Below are 19,924 nucleotides of genomic sequence, written 5' to 3' on the forward strand. Positions count from 1 at the left end.
CCTGGAAAGTAGGGGGTGTGGGGGGGGGGAATAGGAAAGCCCTACGGATGGACGGCTGCCCGCATTACTGAAGGATGGAATAGGAAGAGATCTCTCCATGAAAGCAGCCTTTTTATTCATCGTCACAGGAACTTCAAGGGACATACCTGTTCTAGCTGCTTTCCTGTTGCTGTGATTAAGAAGAAAAAAGCCACTGACCAAAAATACCTTAGGGGAGAAAAAGGCTTGTTTGCCTCAGGGTGACTGGGAATTCATCCATCCCTGAGGAAAGTCAGCGAAGGAACTGGGGGGGGGGGGAGGGGTAACTTACTGGCTTGCTTCAGGGTCATGGCTCAGCTACCTTTCTAAACTAGCCTGGGCTGGCCTGCCTAGAAATAGCACTGCCCACATTGGGCAGTCAATAAACTCCCCGCACAGATATGCTTACAGGACAGTCTGATGGAGGCAATCCCACACTGGGCACTTCCTCAAAGAGCTGAGCAGATAGCTGAGCTGTCAAGGTGACAGCTGAAGCTAACGATGAGACTAGTATATGTGAGCACACTGTCACTCTCTTCAGACACACCAGAAGAGGGCAGCAGATCCCATTGCAGATGGTTGTGAGCCACCATGTGGTCGCTGGCACATGAACTCAGGACCTCTGGAAGAACAGTCAGTGCTCTAACCACTGAGCCATCTCTCCAGCCCGAGACTAGTGTTTTATAGTGTGCCATCTTCTATGTGACTAACCAAATTAGTTGCTTATATTTCAAGCCTTTAAAAAGCCTATCAATCCAATACAGGAAGAATTACTCTACATTCTTCAGTTCTTTTGCCTTTGAGGCAGGGTCTCACTTCATATCCCTAGCTGGCCTGAAATTTACTCTGTAGACCAAGCATTGAACTCAGAGATCCTCCTGCCTCTGCCTCCTGAGTGCTGCTGGGATTAAAGGGATATACTACCACACCTGAGCAACCTTAAATTAAAAAAAAAAAAAAAAAAAAAAAAAGAGCATGGTTCTGTGTTTGTGTGATGTATGTGGAGTTCATTCTTGCCTTTCACCCTTGGGAGTGGTGGTAGTGGTTTGAGTATCCTTGGTCCATAGGGGGTGGTACTGTGAGAAGGTGTGGCCTTGTTGGAGGAAGTGTGTCACTGTGGGGGTGGGCTTTGGAGGTCTCCTATGCTCAACCTCTGCCCATTGCAGAAGAGATCCTCCTAGCTGCTGGAGGAAGGCACTCTCTCTCCTGGCTGCCTTCAAATCATGATGTAGCACCCTCAGCTTCTTCTGCGACACCATATCTCCCTGCACGCTGCCATGCTTCCTGTTATGATGACAGTGGGCTAAACCTCTGAATCTGTAAGCCAGCCCCAATTCCACGTCTGCTTTTGGAAGGGTGTCTCTTCACAGCAACGGGAACCCTAAGACAGGGATTCCAGGGGCTGAACTCTGGTTACCAGACTTGTGTATCCAGTACCTCTACCTCGCTGAGCCATCACATCCTCTTGCCTCTGACTCCTCACACATGGGATGAGAGTGTGTTTACAGGAATATAAATACATCATGCCTGACCTAATGGCATGTATTTAAAAGAAGAAACAACAGGGCTGGCCTGGTGGTGTACACCTTTAACCCAAGCAGTTGGGAAGCAGCAGGTAAATCTCTGAGTTCAAGGCCAGCCAGCGTTACAGAGTGAGCACAAATGACAGCCGCTGGAAGAATGAAAGCTTCTGAAAGCGTTGTCTGTGCTCGTAGGAGAGGGAAAACCAGGGATGAAATTGTGCATGGCTGAGTTGGTGAGGTTCCACTTCAGTGAGGCAGCCTGTCCTAGTCAAGGTCTCTATTCCTGCACAAAACACCATGACCAAGAAGCAGGTTAGGGAGGAAAGGGTTTATTTAGCTCACACTTCCACATTACTGTTCATCACCAAAGGAAGTCAGGACTGGAACTCAGGCAGGTCAGGAAGCAGGAGCTGATGCAGAGGCCATGGAGGGATGTTACTGGCTTCCCCTGGCTTGCTCTTCTTTTCTTCTTGCTTTTCTTTCTTATAGAACCCAAGTCTACCAGCCCAGGGATGGCACCACACACAATAGGCTGGGCCCTCTCCCTTGGTCACTAGTTGAGAAAATGCCTTATAGTTGGATCTCGTGGAGGCATTTCCTCAACTGAGGCTCCTTTCTCTGTGATAACTCCAGCTTGTGTCAAGTTGACACAAAACCAGCCAGTACACACACAGCCTGTCTGGAGGCCTGAGGTCTATCATAGGAGAGTACACACACACACACACATACACACATAAACACACACACACACGAACACATAGACACATGAACACACACGCATGAACATAATAGCATAGTTTAACAGAGTATATAAACTTTAAATTTATAATGTATACATAATATTAGCATGGCTAAGATTCATAGTTATAGCCAAGGAAAATACATTCATTGCCTCTAGCATAAAGCAATTAACATTGCTAAACATTTAATCCCAGCACTCAGGAGGCAGAAGCAGGTGAATTTCTTGAGTTTGAGGCCAGCCTGGTCTACATAGTGAATTCCAGGGTAGCCAGGGCTACATAGTGAGGCTTTGTCTCAAAATGAAGAAAAAAAGAAGAAGGAGAAGAAGAAAAACATTTGTCTTATTTAGGGTCATTGCTGTGAAGAAACGCCATGACCAAGGCAACTCTCAGAAAGGCAAACATGTAATCAGAGCTGGCTTACAGTTTCGGAGGCCCGTTAATGTCATGGCAGGAAGCCTGGCAGAGTACAGGTAGACACAAGGCAGCCGGAGGAGACTTTTCTGCACTGGGCGGAGCTTGAGGACTAGCAGCCCTCAAAGCCCGCCTATACAGTGACGCACTTTCTCCGACAAGGCCACACCCCCCTAACAGGGCCACTTTCCAAGGGCTAATCCTATTCAAACCACCATAACAGTTTTCTCATCTTTTATGTTTTCTATCTCAGATAATTAAATAGTAGACTTTATAAAGTTACTTTCTATAGAATTCCAACCAGTAGATGGACAAGAAATACTAGGATTAGAAAGGTAGAGCTTTCCAAGGTCTAGAGAAATGGCGCACCCAGAGAATGGTAATAAAACAGTGACAAGCCAGCAATGTGAACGGTTGTTGTGAAAATGAAGTTTAAGCAAACAACCTGAGCCGACTGACCAAACGTACACCAAGAGGGTGACGGAGCATCTTCAGGAAATATTGCTGTCAAGAAAAGGAGGCTAATTCAGATGGTGTCTGTCAGTTCGGCAGACTGTAAGAGGTAGACAAAGACCACCAATGTCACTTAAAATACAGACTGTCCTACAGGATAAGCTCCCTGGTCTTCCAGGAAACAAAAGGAAAAGGAGCCTGGACTAAGGAGGGTGAGGCAGGGGGATGAACATAATCCAAGGTCATCTTGAGATGACAGCGGGATGAGACCTTAGCAGCAAAATATGGGAACTATTGAAAGTTAACATATGGACTAGAGAGATGGCTCAGAGGTTAAGAGCACTGACTGCTCTTCCAGAGGTCCTGAGTTCAGTTCCTAGCAACCACACGGAGGCTCACAACCATCTGTAATGAGATCTGATGCCCTCTTCTGGTATGTCTGAAGACAGACAGCTACAATATACTCATATAAATAAAATAAAATAAAACAAGATCTTTTAAAAAGAAAGAAAGGGGCTGGAGAGATGGCTCAGTGGTTAAGAGCACTGACTGCTCTTCCAGAAGTCCTGAGTTCAATTCCCAGCAACCACATGGTGGCTCACAACCATCTGTAATAAGATCTGGTGCCCTCTTCTGATGTGTCTGAAGACAGTGACTGTACTTATATATAATAAATAAACAAATCTTTAAAAAAAATAAAAAGAAAGAAAAGAAGGAATGAAGGAAAGAAGAAAGAGAAAGAAAAGTTAACACGAAGCCCTGTCTCAGAAGACCACCCCTCCTCCCATTGATGTCTGTGGTAAGATTTGGGGAACCAGTTTTTTAAAGATACTTTTTCCTTTAGTCCAGGCTGAGTTTGAATTTGTTTTGAACTTCCTGCTGGCCTTGAATTTGGATTCTCATTCTTGCATAATAATAGGGTTATGCAGGCATGGAGACCACACGGGTTCATGGTACCTCGGGCCTCGTGAATGTACCCAAGCTCTCTCCCAGCTGAGCTGTATCTCAGCCTTGAACTTTATCTGGTATTAACTTAAACTGTTCTGAAATAAAAAGAATCTTGCTCAAACCAAATGGGTAGCTGAACAAGGGAAAATTTGACTGGGACAAACCTGCCCCCTGGTGGTCAGTTCTGTGAGTGCAGCTGACAGTTGCAGAGCCTAGGCCACATCCCACCTCCCACCCCAAGTCTACAGCACGTCTGAATTCGGAATTCAGACTTGCCATTTGTCACGTCTCTAGGTTGGAGTGACGTCCTTTAGCTTGTAGAAGCCCCATGAAGCAGACAGTCTTAGCAGACCATTTTCACCTAAAAATAAACAAAAAACCCCCAGACACTCAGTGACTTAGGTACTTTTCTCAGAGGCTGGGGACAGATGGGCTGTTTTTCTTCTCTTCTTGCTACCCAGGTGGCTCCAGACAGGCAAGCACCTCAAAGGAGACAACAAGGAATAGAGAAGAGGGCCTACAAGGGAGGTGTGCCTAAGTCTGAATGAAACCTGGCCTGCTCCAGGCAGAGCTGTGCTGTCCCTAGGTGGGGACAGCTGCCCCTGACATCTGATTCTCCATCCTAGAAGCCTGGGCAGGGGCTGGCTCCATCCTTACCCCCTGGGGCTGGCTGTCAGGACGCCAAGGGGCCAGTCCTACAGTGCATGTATCCATCGAAAGGATGCTTCTTGGAAGTTCACGTCTGGCTGGCTCTGCCCCATCCCAGTCTCTGGTGTTCCTAAAGTTCAAGGAACTGGACCAGGGAGTCTACTGCTCAGCCAGGCTCCCTCTGGGCCAGGGCTCAATTTCTTTGACTTAAACCAACCCAAGGGTCTGTGTCAACCTTGGGTGACGTGAAGTTAAGCACATCGCATGGATGGAGAGATAAATGCTGACAGATAAGATCAGCTCTTCTGTTTGTTGTGTGACCCAAGCAAGTGAATGTGCCTTTCAAGAGCCTCAGTTTCCCCCAATTTCTTATTAAAAAAAAAAAGAGATACCAGCAGTTCTGAAGGGGCAACCATAGGAATGCACATGGCAAAGCAGGTGGCACATTTGTCTCTTCAGTAGGCACTAAAAACCCAGGTCGCCATGGTGACTTACTATCTCTCCACAGAGTAGAGAGGGAATAGAGCCTGTCTGGAGACATTGCCTGACCGGGCGGCCAGGGGATGACTTTCTTATCAGTCCAACCTCAGAGCCAGGCTATTAATACTCATGGTGCCCCACAGCCTGAGAGCTAACATTCTAGCCTCGAGGTGCAGAGGTGGGAGGGTGGGGCCGCGGAACAGATGGCCTGGGTGGGAGTGACCCTGCCCAATCTCAGCAGGTGGCACTTGGGCCCTACTGCCAGACACTGTCCACCTGCAGACTAGGGTCTAGGCAAGTGTGAAATTCCTGAATGAAGTCAAGCCTGGGGCAGGCATCTTCCTATTCCCTTAGGAGCTCTGCACTGTCCTTCCAGGCATCCGGCTGCCCAATAAAGCAGGATCCTGATGGGTGCCAGGAGCGAGCTCATCCAGCATGCCCGGAACTGTGGGCTGTCAAAGTGAGAAGGCATGCAGGGGCTGGGGAGATGGCTCGGGGGTTAGGAGCACTGACTGCTCTTCCAGAGGTCCTGAGTTCAAGTCCCAGCAATCACGTGGTGGCTCACAACCATCTGTAATGGAATCTGATGCCCTCTTCTGGTGTGTCTGAAGTACTTATATATAATAAATAAAGCATTTGGCTTTGCCCAGTTACAGGAAAGGCTCCTTCAGCTTCAGACAGGTCAGGCAGAGAACAGTCAGGCTTTGAACCCTTCTGTGTACTATAAATCCTTGTGAGCCTGTCATACTGGTACACACCTGTAATCATCCCAGGCCAGACTGCGGCACATAAACCTGAAACAGGGGCGAAGATGTATCTCAGCTGGTGGAGGGCTTGCCTTCAACACAGGAAGCCTGGGTTCCACCCCAGAACTGCATAAAACAGTTGCGGTATTTATCCTTCTAAGGTAGAGGCAAGAGGATCAGCCATTCATATTTAAGGCTAGCCTGGGCTACATGCGACTTGAATTTGAACATGAATGAGACAATCAACACAAACCACAGGAATTAGTATGTCTCCTGAGCCAAGGCTATCCACACATGAGCCAAGGCTATCCACACATGAGCCACGGCTATCCACACATGAGCCAAGGCTATCCACACATGAGCCAAGGCTATCCACACATGAGCCACGGCTATCCACACATGAGCCAAGGCTATCCACACATGAGCCAAGGCTATCCACACATGAGCCAAGGCTATCCACACATGAGCCACGGCTATCCACACATGAGCCAAGGCTATCCACACATGAGCCACGGCTATCCACGCGTAAATGGTGACAAATCCCAAGGAACAAAGAGCTCACAGGAATTCTCCCACCACCAATATTAGTTATACCGGACAATGCTCCTTTATTTCCTCATATTGATCATAAAAGTCAATAGCAGGTTGTGAGCTGGCTTAATGGGTAAAGGTGCCTGCACCAGGACTGACATTCTGGGTTTGATCCGTGGGACCCAGGTAGTGAAAAGAGAGATTCAAATCTCTCAAATACTCCACCGACCTTCAAACCCCTGCCATGGTAAGCACACGCCAATAGGCATGCACACAAAATAAATAGAAAAGAGTAAAAATAGATAAGTAGGATATATAAATGCCTATATAAATATAAATAAAATAAGTATGCCATAATAAATTTTTTATTAATACCAATTATTTATTTGTAGTATGATGTAACACGTATTAAACCTTGTATTAAAAACAAAACAGAAAGTCCCATACATGCATTATCTCATGTAAGTGTCACCCCTACATACACCCTATAGTTTCCATGGTTTCATCTCACAGCTGAGGACACCAGACCGTGGGGAACTAAGGCAGCCATGGCCTGAAGGCTCCCCCCACCCCCCCCAGCAGGTCTTCTCTGTTCCTCTTGCTCCTCCTGGCGTCAGACGGCAGAGGAGGGAGCCATGGCAGTCCATGCTGGCTGGAGCCTGGACACTGCTGGTTCTGGCTCCTGCAGCTCCCATGACGTCCTTGGGTTCAAGAGTCTCAGCTGCTTTCTGACTTTTCCTTCCCATCTCTTAGGCTTAGGTATAAATGTTCTGTTTTGTTTTTGAGACAGGGCTCATGTAGCCCAGGCTGGCCCATAACTTGCTATGTACTCAAGGAGGGCCCTTAATTCCTGATTGTCCTGCCGTCACCGCCCAAGTGCTGAAATTACAGATATGCTTGCCCATGTCTGTGGTTTTACAAGTAAAACTTTGTGGACAAAGTCCATGCCTTATTGTACGTGTTCCACCACACACACTAGGTAACTAACAGACCATACCAAGATAAGCATTCTTCCTTGGGGGCAAGGGGCTATGCTAAGGACAGTTCTAAAGGCTGGGAAGTCCAATGTCTTGTACCTGATGCGCCCCCCCTCCCGCCACATCATCCTATGGCGGAGTCTACAGAAGGGAGAAGTTGTGGAAATTTACTGGTTTCTTTTGTTTTGTCTTGTTTTTAAACTACTTGTAGTGGGGACCGAGGCAGGGCTTTATACATACATGCTTAGGCATATACTCACTAATGAGTACATCCTTAGACATGCCTATATATTTCATCTTAAAACACAATTATGTGTATGTGCATGTGCACGTGGAAGCTCATAGAGGCCAGTAGAAGGTGCCAGCTCCCCTGGAGCTGTAGTTGCAGGTGCTTTCTTTCTTTCTAGGATTTATTTATTTACTTTATGTACATGAGCACACTGTTGCTGTCTTCAGACACACCAGAAAAGGGCACCAGATCCCATTACAGATGGTTGTGAGCCACCATGTGATTGCTGGGATTTGAACTCAGGACCTCTGGAAGAGTAGCCAGTGCTTTTAACCGCATCTGTCCAACCCCTCTCTAGCCCCTCTTATTCTTTGTGTAATGAGCAGTTGTGGGTTTCTGCTTATCTGATCAGGGCCAAGCAATGTACTGCTCTATGGGGATAGTGATCAGTCACTTAGAATCACTTTTTATCACTGTGTCATTTAAGCTGAGTAACAATATCAGGTTTTCTCCCAGGTTCATGTTCCAGGAGTTACCTCAATGACATTCAGCTCTAGGGCATTTTCTCAATTAGTGACCAATAGGGAATGGCCTACCCCATTGTGGGTAGGCTTGGGTTCTATAAGAAGGCAGGCTGAGCAAGCCAAAGGAAAAGGAAGCAAGCCAGTAAGCAGCAGCCCTCCATGGTTCCTGCCTCCAGGTTCCAGCCCCGCTTGAGTTTCTGCCCTGACTTCCCCCAGGGATGGACTATATGATCTGGACGTGTAAACCAAATAAATTCTTTTCTCCTTAGCTTGCATTTTGGTTATGGTGTTTTGTTTGCAGCAATAGGAACCCTAACTAAGATGCCTTCCCAGTGGGGAATCAATCCACACTTAGAGACAAGAAAAAAATCTTTCTTATGGCAGCGCATTCAACTGGAGCTCAGACCCAAATAAGAGTTGGCCTTGAGCAGAAGGCGTCACTATCTTATATACACCTTAGGCTGATGAAGTTCATGTATGTTGTCCTCCTTAAATCTCTTCTAGGTCCTGGCTCTAGGCTACACTTTGAACAATTTAAACAGAGACAGGAGACTGCAAGTCTGGCTGCTGGGAGATGTACACAGCAAAGATTGCCAGAATAATTTCTTAAGTACACCAGCATTGTTCCTTTTGAATACTTGTTACCCGGATCACCTTGCCCACCTGGCAGAAGTATGCTTTCTCTTGAGAAGAGAACTGGAGACTTTCTGACTTAGCAGCAAACCAGGACTTAGCATTGTTTGTGACCCTGTACTGTCCCTATGAGCTGCCTGTTAGAGTCCTGGACTTTTGAGGAGGGACCTGAAAGCTGGTTCATCCTGGTGAACAAGTGTGCATCTCACATAAGCTTTGCTTACCTCTGACAGGCCTGATTAACAGACTACCTATCTTTGGGGTGATTTAGGGCAGGGCTCCTTTGGCTAAATTCTACTTCGTGCGATTTAACGTCTAAGCAAATCTATCAGTAAATCCTTTATCGAATCAAGCCTATGACCTTAGATTTCTTCTATATCAAGGAACATATTTAAATGGAGTGATTAAGGAAGGCTTAACCTGGAACAGGGGACAGCTCAATCAAAAAGGACTAGACTATTATAAAAAAAATTCATAATTTAAAAAATGTATTTTATTGTGGCAGGTATAGGAGGGCATGCACAACCAACAGGAGCTTGCTTAGAAATCAGGGCAGCTGCGGCTATCAGACCTCTCAATCCACCCATGAGTTTGCGGACAGAACCCAGCTTTGGATATCTGTGCTTTTACCTACTGGGCCATCTCACCAGCCCTATTTATGTGTTTTGTGACAAAGTCTTACTCTATAACCCAGTCTAACCCCAGCTAGCCATGATCCTCCTGCCTCAGCCTCTGCAACACTGAGATTACAGCAAGAACCACCACATTCAGCTAGAGGCAGACTTTGTGTGTTTGGAGACAGGGTCTCTCTGTGTAGCTCTTGCTGTCCTGGGACTTACTCTGTAGACCAGGCTGACCTCAACCTCGCTGAGATCTATCTGCATCAGCCTCCCAAGTTCTGGGATTAGAGGTGTGCTCTACCACGGCCTGGCAGGCGCTGACATTTTTAGGCAGAGAACATAGGATGCTTCCTGGCACAGTGCTTAATGACGGGGAGAAGACAGATGGTCCTGAGGGGTTGGAAGGTCAGAGTCACGCCACAGTCTTGAGCAAAGGGCTTCTCCCCATCCGAGCCTCGTTCATCTTCTGAGTTTAGCTGTACGACAGAGAGCAGTTACTTGAAAGCCACATGTCCCTTCCAAGTAGCACCCACCTCCTGACCTCTTACTCCCCTTCTTGGCTGTTATGGATCCCCCTGCCCCCCCTGCCCCACCTCCACTCTCCCCTCCCCGTTTCCTAGGCTGAACTGCTGGGTGTTATATTGCCCATAATAGAACTTTGGAGGTTCTGGGACCCCAGTCCATAGCCTAGTTCTGGCATTCAGCTCCTGTCACTGGGCCATGTTGGAGGAGAACGTTACTGGTGGCTGGTGCCTCAAATGGGGTGGTGACGCCTGTGACAGCAGCTGACATCCAGTGGATATTTGAAAACTTCAGTGCCGTGCCCTTTCCTTGCCGTCTTAGGGGACTGTCTTATTTTCTTCACAGCTTGGTTCTTTCTATCCGGGAGGCAGAGGGGTGTTTTAGATTTGGGGTGCCCACTTGCTTCCTAAATAGCTCTCCAAAGGAGCCAGATGTTCCTGCTAGTCCTGTGTGGAGGAACCTGGAGCAGCAGCTAAAGGTTACATCAGGGGCTCAGGCTTGAGGTGCACCTGTCACTCTTGAAAAATGCTGAAACTTGCAGGTCGGCTACTCTCAAGGTGGTCCATCCTTAGCTAACTGGAAGTCGGTCCTTAGCCTCATCACACAGTTCAGAAACCAAGGTTCAGAAAATTAGTATCACTAAACCACATCATCCAGAGATGAAATGAAGACTGGGGTCATTTTTTTTTCCCCTGCCACCATGACCCCAGGCACCCTGTCACCAGGTCACTTGGCTTCACAGCCTCCCTGGCACCTAAGTCAGGTGTCAATAAGCTCCATTCCCTGCTGAAGCATTACAGGGAGAGGACTGGGCTTCTTGGGGTCCCACAGTCAACTGATCACACCATTAGGAGGGTGTAACCCCCGATCACCAGCCCCAACTGAAAAGATGGGCAGTCTAAGACTGGAGGGTGGCCTGCACCCAAAATATTCAGACCAGAGGCTGCTCTCCTCCCTGCCCCCAGCAATGGGGGTTTTAAACATGAGCAGCTAGTTCTCTCACAAGGAGGATGAGCTGAGTCACGGTGTATTTATAGATGCGCCTCCTGCCTCTCCTCCTTCTCCAGGGTGTACCAGGTTCATTTGGGGCACAAGCAAAGGGTGACAACCTGTTTATCATCCAAGGTGCCCAAGCAAGCTGTTGAGACACTCTCTGAGAACGGGGTCTGGATGCCGGCCCAGGCTTAGACCTGACCTGACCCTCACAAAGCCCAGACACAGGCAACTCTTCCTTACTCCAACTGCCCTGCCCTCTCCCAGCATTCCCCAGGGCACCTGAGGCAATCATACACCAAGGGACTCAGACTTGTATTAAAATAGGACAGAAATGATGCTTCTTCCAAGAAGTCAGCCTAGGTCCATCTGGAAGATTGCAAGCCTTTGCTGGCCCCACTGCCATGAGTCAGGCGGTAAGGCAAACACGATGTTTACCAGGGCCGTCTATGTTCCAAACACTGAGAGTTTTCACATTGCCTTTTTGTATGTTTGCTTACGTGTTGTTCTTTTTAAAACGAAAAGACAAGTCTCTCTATAACTCTGGCTAGCCTGGAACTCACTATAAAGACCAGACTGGCCTCAAACTCACAGACTGAGTGTGATCACAGAGACAGCTGAGCCCGCAAACCCCCCCCCCCCGCTGAGTCTCCCAAATCCCTGCTACCCCCCTTTCCCCCCACCCCACCCCTTCACCCTCCTCACCCCCGCATTGGGAGTAAAGGTGTGAGCCACCATAGCTGGCTGAGAACTGTTTTTCTGAGACTGAGTCAGACTCTATTGTTGCTAGGGTAACCTCAAATTCATAAACCTCCTGCCTCAGCCTCTCAAGGGTTGGGATTATAGGCTTGCTCCTTGTTACCCCACTAAGATTACTTTCTCCAGTAGTACTAGAGATAAAACCTAGGGCCTAGAGCATGCTCTCTAGAAAGTTAATGAGCTGCTCTCTAGAAAGCATTTCACATTTTTCCTTTCCATTCATTTATTTATTTTTACATTTGTTAATTTTGCGTGTGCAAAGGGTGTGCTGATACATGGGCAGTGTGCACACGTCAGTTCTAGCCTCTTAACATGTGGGCTCCGAGGGTGGAATCTGGGTCTTCTGGCTTGTCAGCAACCATCTTCATCTGCAGGATCTCTCTATCCTGCCCAGGCTGGCTTTGAACTTGGGATCCTTCTGCAGCAGCTTCTGCAGTGTGTGTGTGTGTGTGTGTGTGTGTGTGTGAGAGAGAGAGAGAGAGAGAGAGAGAGCTGCATCCTGAGGCCCAGCTGCTCTGGCTTGTAGTAGTTTAGGTTAGTCTGTCAGCTTTGAGTGTTAGAGAAAAATAAGGCTATAAGCTCCTATAAGCTCCACCCTTTGGCTCTACACTGTCGAAGAGAATCGCCTGCATTATGAGCAGCAACACTCCTTTGTTTTCTGATTTCCTGTGGTCTCTCCTCTAGGATCACCGCTTATGTATTTCTCCCAGTGTTGGTCATCTGAGTTTCTTCCAAGGTTTGTAAGGTCCAGTCCCCCCCCCACACACACACACATCTTGCAAGCCATGTGTCTTAGCTCAAGTCTGTAATTAGCACTCTGGAAGGATAAGGCAGGAAGATTTCTTCAAGTGTGGGGCTAGCCTGGTGTCTTTGTTAGTGTTTTACTGCTGTGAACAGATACCATGACCAAGGCAAGTCTTAGAGAGGACTACATTTAATTAGGTCTGGCTTACTGTTTCAGAGGTTTAGTCAATTATCATCAAGGTGGGAACATGGCAGCATCCAGGCAGGCATGGTGCAGGAGGCGCTGAGAATTCTACATCTTCATCTGAAGGCTGCTAATGGAAGATTGACTTCCAAGCAGTTAGGGTGAGGGTCTCAAAGCTCACACCCACAGTGACACACCTACTCTAACAAGGTCACACCTCCTAATAGTGAGTGGCACTCCCTGAGCTAAGCATATACAAATCATCACACCTGGTTTATATATTCAACCACCTGTCTCAAAAAAATCTTTATATGTGCAATTAAAACATGTTTATCATATGTCTGTTTACATGATGGTTTCATAAATCTGGTTTCTCAGAGCACAACGGCTGAGTACCATGTATGAATATATTTACATTTTTGTTATTTCATGGTTATGGGTGTTTTGCCTACATGTATGTCTGTGCACCACATACATGTAGTGCTCAAAGGTGGCTAGAGAGGATGTTGGATCCCCACCACCTCCTGTCACTGGAGTTACAGACATTTGTGAGCCCCCACATGGCTGCTGGAAGTCAAATCCGTGTCCTCTGCAAGAGCAGCCAGTGCTCTTAACCACTGAGCCATCTCTCCAGCCCCCTGTGTGAATAGTTTACATAGTGATTTTATCAAATTGCAGTCCCCAAAGCCTCAAGAGGAGCCAACCATTAATATTTGTTTTGCTAGTTTTATAGGAGAAAATCTGACTTTATTGTGCCTTTGATTGTTTATAAGCAATGCAGATAAGCATGCTGCCCCGTCTTTGTTGGAGTCTCAGTGCACCTGTGCCCTGTGAACCACCTTTGTGTGCCCTTTGCCCTCTTACCCTTTGGCCTCCTCACTGACGCTCGGTCTGGACACACGTCTCTGGTGTTTTTGCCCCTTAGCCTGATACTTGTTTTTTAATCTTGTTCATGGAGCAACTGCAGATTTAAATATAGTCTGTTTCCCTCCCTTGTTGTTTGTGATTTGGATAGTCTCAGAAGGTGTGTGTGGCCAGGCCCTGGTTCCAGATGGTAGGGGTGGGGTGCAGCAACAGCTGGGCTCCCAAGACTGGCTCTTTGGGGTACAAGCAAAGAAAGGGGCAGCAGGGGCAGCAGAGAGCCACTGGCTGGCACTATGCTTGGCACACTTCCTCCAGTTCTTTCCGGGTCCTTCTGGGGAGTTCAGGGTGCTTACTGGGGAGGGCACCCTCTTCTCCGGAAGTGTGGGAGCCAGCCAGTATGCCCAGGGCAGAAGAAGAAGAAGTGAGTGTCCCTTAAACTCAAGCTCAAATTTGTGTGAACATTCTCTGTGTCTCTGTCTGTCTGTCTGTTTGTCTGTCTGTCTGTCTGTCTGTCTGTCTCTCTCTCTCTCTCTCTCTCTCACACACACACACAGACTAGAAATGAATTTCTCACAGTTCTGGAGCCTGGGGAGTTCCTTGCTGGGTGTTCCTGTATCATCCTTGCTGTGTGCTCGAAGGGAGGAACCGTCTCTTGTGGTCCCCCACCACCGTTCTTATTATTTAATATTTTAGGGCAGGGCCTTGAATTTCATTTGGAAGGGAGGCCTCATGTCCACAAATCCTCACTCCCAGGTATGGCTGTGAGTTTGGGGGCAACACAAGCTTCTGGCTCCTAGCAATTTTCTAGGAGTCTAACGTTGGACTTATTACCCAGTGCGTGGGCATATGACACAGTTCCCTTATCTGTGTAATGGGGATGGATCTGGACAGGACCTCATGAACTAATAAATCAGTACCTATAAAATGCTTAGGACAGCCTCCTGGAACACAGCTCCCTGGGTATCTTGCTTCCTTGTGTCTACCTGCCCTTGTATGAGCCCCTTTCACTAAGCATCAGGGTTGGGCTGTGAGCTGGGTAGATTTCAGTCACAAAGAGAGTGTCTGCCTATAGAGACAGCTCAGTGCTCCCCACTAAGTCTGACCTGAGTTCTATTCCTGGGCCCCACATGGTGGAGGGAGGTTGTCCTGGGGACTCTACACACACACATACATGCAAAATAAATAAATACAAATGAATTTTAAAACGGATAGTGTGTGACTTCCGGACCACCTCACAAAAGGCACCGCCATTGTCTTGCTTTTCTGAGTCACTCGCTCTGAGCCATGGTCTAGCAATGCACGGGGGTGGGTGGGTGACCGGTGGACAGTTACATGAGCAAGGACTACAACTTGTAAACCCTGAGGAAGCACCCTTGACAGTGACTCCTGTAGCTCAGATAAACTGGCCTGTAGTCCAGCCAATTTAGCACAGACCCTTAGAGGCGCTGAGCCAGAAATACCGACATAGCTGCTCTGGGTTACATGATACACTGAAACTGTGATAATCAGTGTTTTATTAGAGTTTTAAGCTAAATTAGGGGATAATTGGTTAGGCGGCAAAAGACCATCTATAGACCGAGATTGTGGGGTGAGGAGCCGAAGCTGAGGTGGGCGGGCACAGGTGGTACCAGCCTGGGCTGTGTTTGAACACCACACCTCAAAGAGGCAGAGCCAGCAGGGGCGTTGGCTCATACGGGAAATCTCAGCTATCCAGAGGCTGAAGCAGGAGAATCGTCCTGAATTGGAGATCTGACTGGGTTATACCGCAAGTTCCGGATCAGCTGTGCTTATGAATTGAGACCGGGAATAGCTCAATTGGCCGAGTGCTTGTCTAGCATTTGTGAGGAAAAAAAGAAAAAAACCTGGGCTCCATCTCCAGCACCACAGCAGGCCAGATGTGGTGGTACACGCCTGTGATCTCAGCGTTCAGGAGAGAAGGCAGGGGCAGTCGAGTTCAAGCCATTGCTCAGCCACACGCTAAGCTCCGAGCAAACACGCAAACACATCTTTAGACCATTGAGCCGCACCGAGCAGATGGCAGCCAGCCCTGCCCGCAGGATGTTTTATGAAGAACCGGCTTGGATCAGACATAGGCTCCCTCTTTGTGCTATAGGTTAGAAGGCTGGTCACCATGAAGTCTAGACTCTTGGCTCAGAGACATCTCTGTTCTACCCCACCACCATTTCACAAATCGGCAACCTGACACACCGAGATGGTGGCTACCCTGCCCGAGGTGACAGAACTGTTGCCATCTTCGGTGGCCTCTTCATGGCTCTCAGGGACTAGGTGTGACAGCACCACATCCCACACTTCCCAGAGCCCTTTCACACCTTCCTTCAGACCCATCAGTTTACATAGCTGCCTCACGTGCTTGGCATCCATGTCTTCTGAGACAGCCCATTCATTCATTCACTCACTCATTCATTCCTTCATTTTTGATTTTGTGAGACAGGGTTTCTCTATGTATCCCTAACTGTCCTGGAACTATATAGATGAGGCTGGCCTCAAACTCACAGAGATCCTCCTGCTTCTGTTTCTTGAGTACTGGGATTAAAGGCCTGTCCCACCATGTCTAAAATCCCTTTCTTTAAAGACTGTCCATTCCCCAGAGCCCTCAAGCTGTCAAGAATTGTTGTCCAGACCTGGGGACAACAGAAGAAGGCCATGGGGCTCCTGGCCCAGGCTTCATGTGCTGGGTTCCTGGAACACTCTGCTTCTTTCTGTGGCATGTGAGTCAGGCCCAGTGGACATCGTCCTGGCCCCTGGGATAGTTCATCACACCCCAGAACCCATCGGCCCGACTCTGTTAACTGCTCTAGCTTTCGCCTCTAGATCAAATGACTATTAGTTTGATCCTGTGATTTGGGCTGCTTTTTCACTGAGGGTGACGTAAAAGCCTATAACTGAGACCTCAGACCCCAGCAAAACAATCATCCCCCTGTTCCTGTTCCTGAGGGAAAGTCCAGAGCAGAGGCAGAATGAACCCCACACCCTGGGGGCTGGGGGAAGGAAGGGGCAGGTGGAGCAGAAGACACCTGAGACAGATCTGTCTGTGGTGGACTGTGAGTAACCAGGGAAGCATGTCAACAAGCCGGAAACAGGAGGGTGTGAAAGGGAAGATGGGGTGATCCCTTCTCCTGTGGTACCAAGAACAGGCCACTCCACTTGGGACAAAAAGGTAAAAGAAAGACCCTTGGGATCCACTCCAGCGGTTCTTCCATTTGGCAGATGAAGCCACTGGTAGCGGGTGTGGCCTGCTGGGTATCATGTTGCAAGTTTTGCTCAGGAGTCAGAGCCTAGGTTCCAGCCCTTGGCCAGGGTTCTTTCCTTCGATCCAAGAGACCTCAAACTCTCAGGTTTCCGAAAAGTCCCTTTTCTAGTGACAAATCCCAAAGAGCACAGACTGAGGGACTAAGTTTCAGCCTTACCATGTTGTGAACATGAGGCAGCTCCACACAGCAACCTGTCTCCCATCTGTAAAAAACAGAGACAAATATCAGGACCCGTATAGTTGAAAATTCCAGTTAAGCCTGTTTGTGAATATCTATAACCCCAGCCGCTTGGAGACTAAGGCAGGAAAATCAAACTCGAAGCAAAAAAGACTACAGAGTGAGTTGAGATCAGCCCTCTCATCTTGGTAATACCCCATCTTAGAAAGAAAGAAAGAAAGAAAGAAAGAAAGAAAGAAAGAAAGAAAGAAAGAAAGAAAGGACAAGAAGTAGTAGGTTTCTTATGGGAGTCCATGGTCTGTCTCCCCAGCCAAGCACTTTGACTAGGTTTACAGAACCAACCTTGAGTTCACCACTGTGGACGGAACAGGCCTCCAACTGACCCAGAAAGTCACCACCACAGCACCCACACCAATTACACCAGTGGGTACATGTTGTCTGACAGTCATTGTTGTAGCTTTCAGGGATCACAGTAAGACAGTTGATAATTTTTCTCCCCCAGCAGCCTAGCACCTTCTCGGATTCTGAGGGATAGTCAAAGCAGAGGATGCTTTTAGCTCAGCTCCAGCTTAATACCTCTATAACTGACCAAGGGCTGGAGAGATGGCTCGGTGGTTAAGAGCACTGACTGCTCCTCCAGAGGTCCTGAGTTCAATTCCCAGCAAGACATGGTGGCTCACAACCATCTGTAATGGGATCTGATGCCCTCTTCTGGTGTGTCTGAAGGCAGCTACAGTGTGCTCATATAAATAAAAAACATTTTAAAAATAATAAAAGAAAAAAGAAAAACACAGCAGTAAACCACCACACATAACTAAGTGGTGATTAACAGATATTTGGGGGGGAAAAAAGTGACCAAAGAGTGCAGTATATTCAGTGACAGGGTCTTATCAGCAAGTTTTGGTGGGCCACCAAGGACAATGGAAACACCCTGTGTGGTTTGGATGCATACCAAAAGAAGATGTCTTCTGGACAGGACATAGCCATTCCATTCATAAACTCACTGCATTTTATAAACTCAGCATTTCATGGGATGGAGAAGGGGCTGATTCCTCCCAGCATTCATTACCATTTAAAACTCACGCCTGTAGGAGGGAGATTTGCTGAGAAGGGGTTCTGGTGGGAGAGGGAAGGGGTTGAGTAGGGGAAAGGGAGTTGAGCATGACTAGCTTGCAGGAGATCTTAGGTTCATGCTCCAACACTCCACACACACACACACAGACACACACACACACACACATACACAGACACAGACCCAGAGAACATACACACAGATGTACACATACTCCCCAACCCCCCCATGCACATACAGTCACACACACACACAGAGACATACATACATACATACATACACACATACAGGTACACCTGCACACACACACACACACACACACACAGAGAGAGAGAGACAAACACACATACACCCCAAACCAACCTGGGCTGGATTACAGGAGCTCATTAGACTGTTCTCCCTACTTTAATAGGTTTGAAATTTTTTTTCGTAAAAAAAAAAACATTTATTTATTTTTATTTTATGTGCATTGGTGTTTAAGGATATCAGATTCCCCGGAAATGGAATTGCAGACAGTTTTGAGCCACCATGTGGTTGCTGGGAATTGAACTCAGGACCTCTGGAAGAACAGCCAGTGCTCTTAACCACTGAGCCATCTCTCCAGCCCTTGAAATATTAAGGTAAAAATAAGCCGGGCATTATGGTATCCTGTACATGTAATCCTGGCACTTGGGAGACAGAGGCAGGTGCATCTCTGTGAGTTCACAGCCAGCCTGGGCTACTCGGTGAGACTCTGTCTCCCCTCAAAACAGTCCTGAGCCCGACTCACCACTGATGATTCATATTGATCTCTTCAGCTCTCCATCCCATGGCTTTCTAGTTTGTTCTAAGGACTGGTAGTGACTGGTTTATAACTTCCTGGTGATGCTACCCGCCATCACTTGCTTTGGTGGAGCTTGGCCAAATGACTGCTCATCTCTGAACTGATCATCTGGAAGCAGGCGCTACTCTGCCCCACTGAGTCACTTAGAAGACTGAATGACAGGAGTATGGAAAAGTCTCGCTACAATGCCCAGCCCATAATAAACACTCAGGAACTGTTCCCACTCAGGAGCACAGGTTCGAGAGTCGCTCTGCCATTTGCCGCTGTGTGACTTGGGCCAAGCGAGCTATCTCTCTGGACCTCATTTCCAGCAGGGAGAGGAAAAACACGGCTCTCCCTGAAGGACAGGTGTGAGGCTCCAATGACCAGAAGAGTCCGGCTGCCCAGTGCCGCCCACGTGGGAATTTCCCCATCTCAGCCCTTGACTTTCAAAGGCGATGGCCTTACCAGCATCCAGGCTGGAGGCTGTCCCACTGTCCGTTTGCTGGGCCTCTGCACCTGGCTTGCCCAGTGTGTCTGGAGAAAGTCAACAAGAAGCTGTGAATTGCTCCTCTCAAGTGACAAGCATGTCCAGGACACAGATCAGCAGGGCTCTTTCTCCCTCCCCCTGCTGAGGTCACTCTTGCTGCCTTTCACTTGAGCTGTTCTTCAAGACAGGCTTTCTCTGTGTTGTCCTCGGTTCTCTCCACCTTCTCCCCCTCCTCCTCAGGTGGTCTGAATGTACCAAACACATCTCCACAGAGACACAAGCTCGGACCGGGCTGTGTCTCAGAGCCACCCCTGCTGGCTGCGTGACTTTTCAGGGGTTGCTTTGCCTCTCTGTGGCTGACCCGTCTGTCCACAACGGTTCTCCCACTGTAGACTGTTCAAGTGATGAAATCAAGCAAAGCAAGCAAGCGCTTCGCACAGCGCCTGGCATGTAATAGGTGCTCAGCCAACACCAGCCACCAGGATTTGGGAATCAGAGGAACCACAAGATCTTTAAAACTTGACATATCTTCATGCTGGGCCGAGGTTGACCTTGAACTCT

At 48.0% G+C, this 19,924-nt stretch overlaps 1 long non-coding RNA gene across 1 annotated transcript; it reads right to left on the reverse strand.

Moving 5' to 3' along the window:
* Positions 1-9,782: 9,782 nt before the first annotated feature.
* On the reverse strand, positions 9,783-19,442 carry LOC308423916. The gene is made up of 3 exons (XR_013975117.1): positions 19,342-19,442; positions 16,979-17,024; positions 9,783-9,960 (listed from the first exon to the last, which is right to left on the reverse strand). It is a non-coding gene; the product is annotated as an uncharacterized lncRNA (long non-coding RNA).
* Positions 19,443-19,924: the final 482 nt, after the last annotated feature.

Source organism: Micromys minutus, assembly GCF_963924665.1.
Source record: "Micromys minutus genome assembly, chromosome: 9".
Lineage (NCBI taxonomy): Eukaryota > Metazoa > Chordata > Mammalia > Rodentia > Muridae > Micromys > Micromys minutus.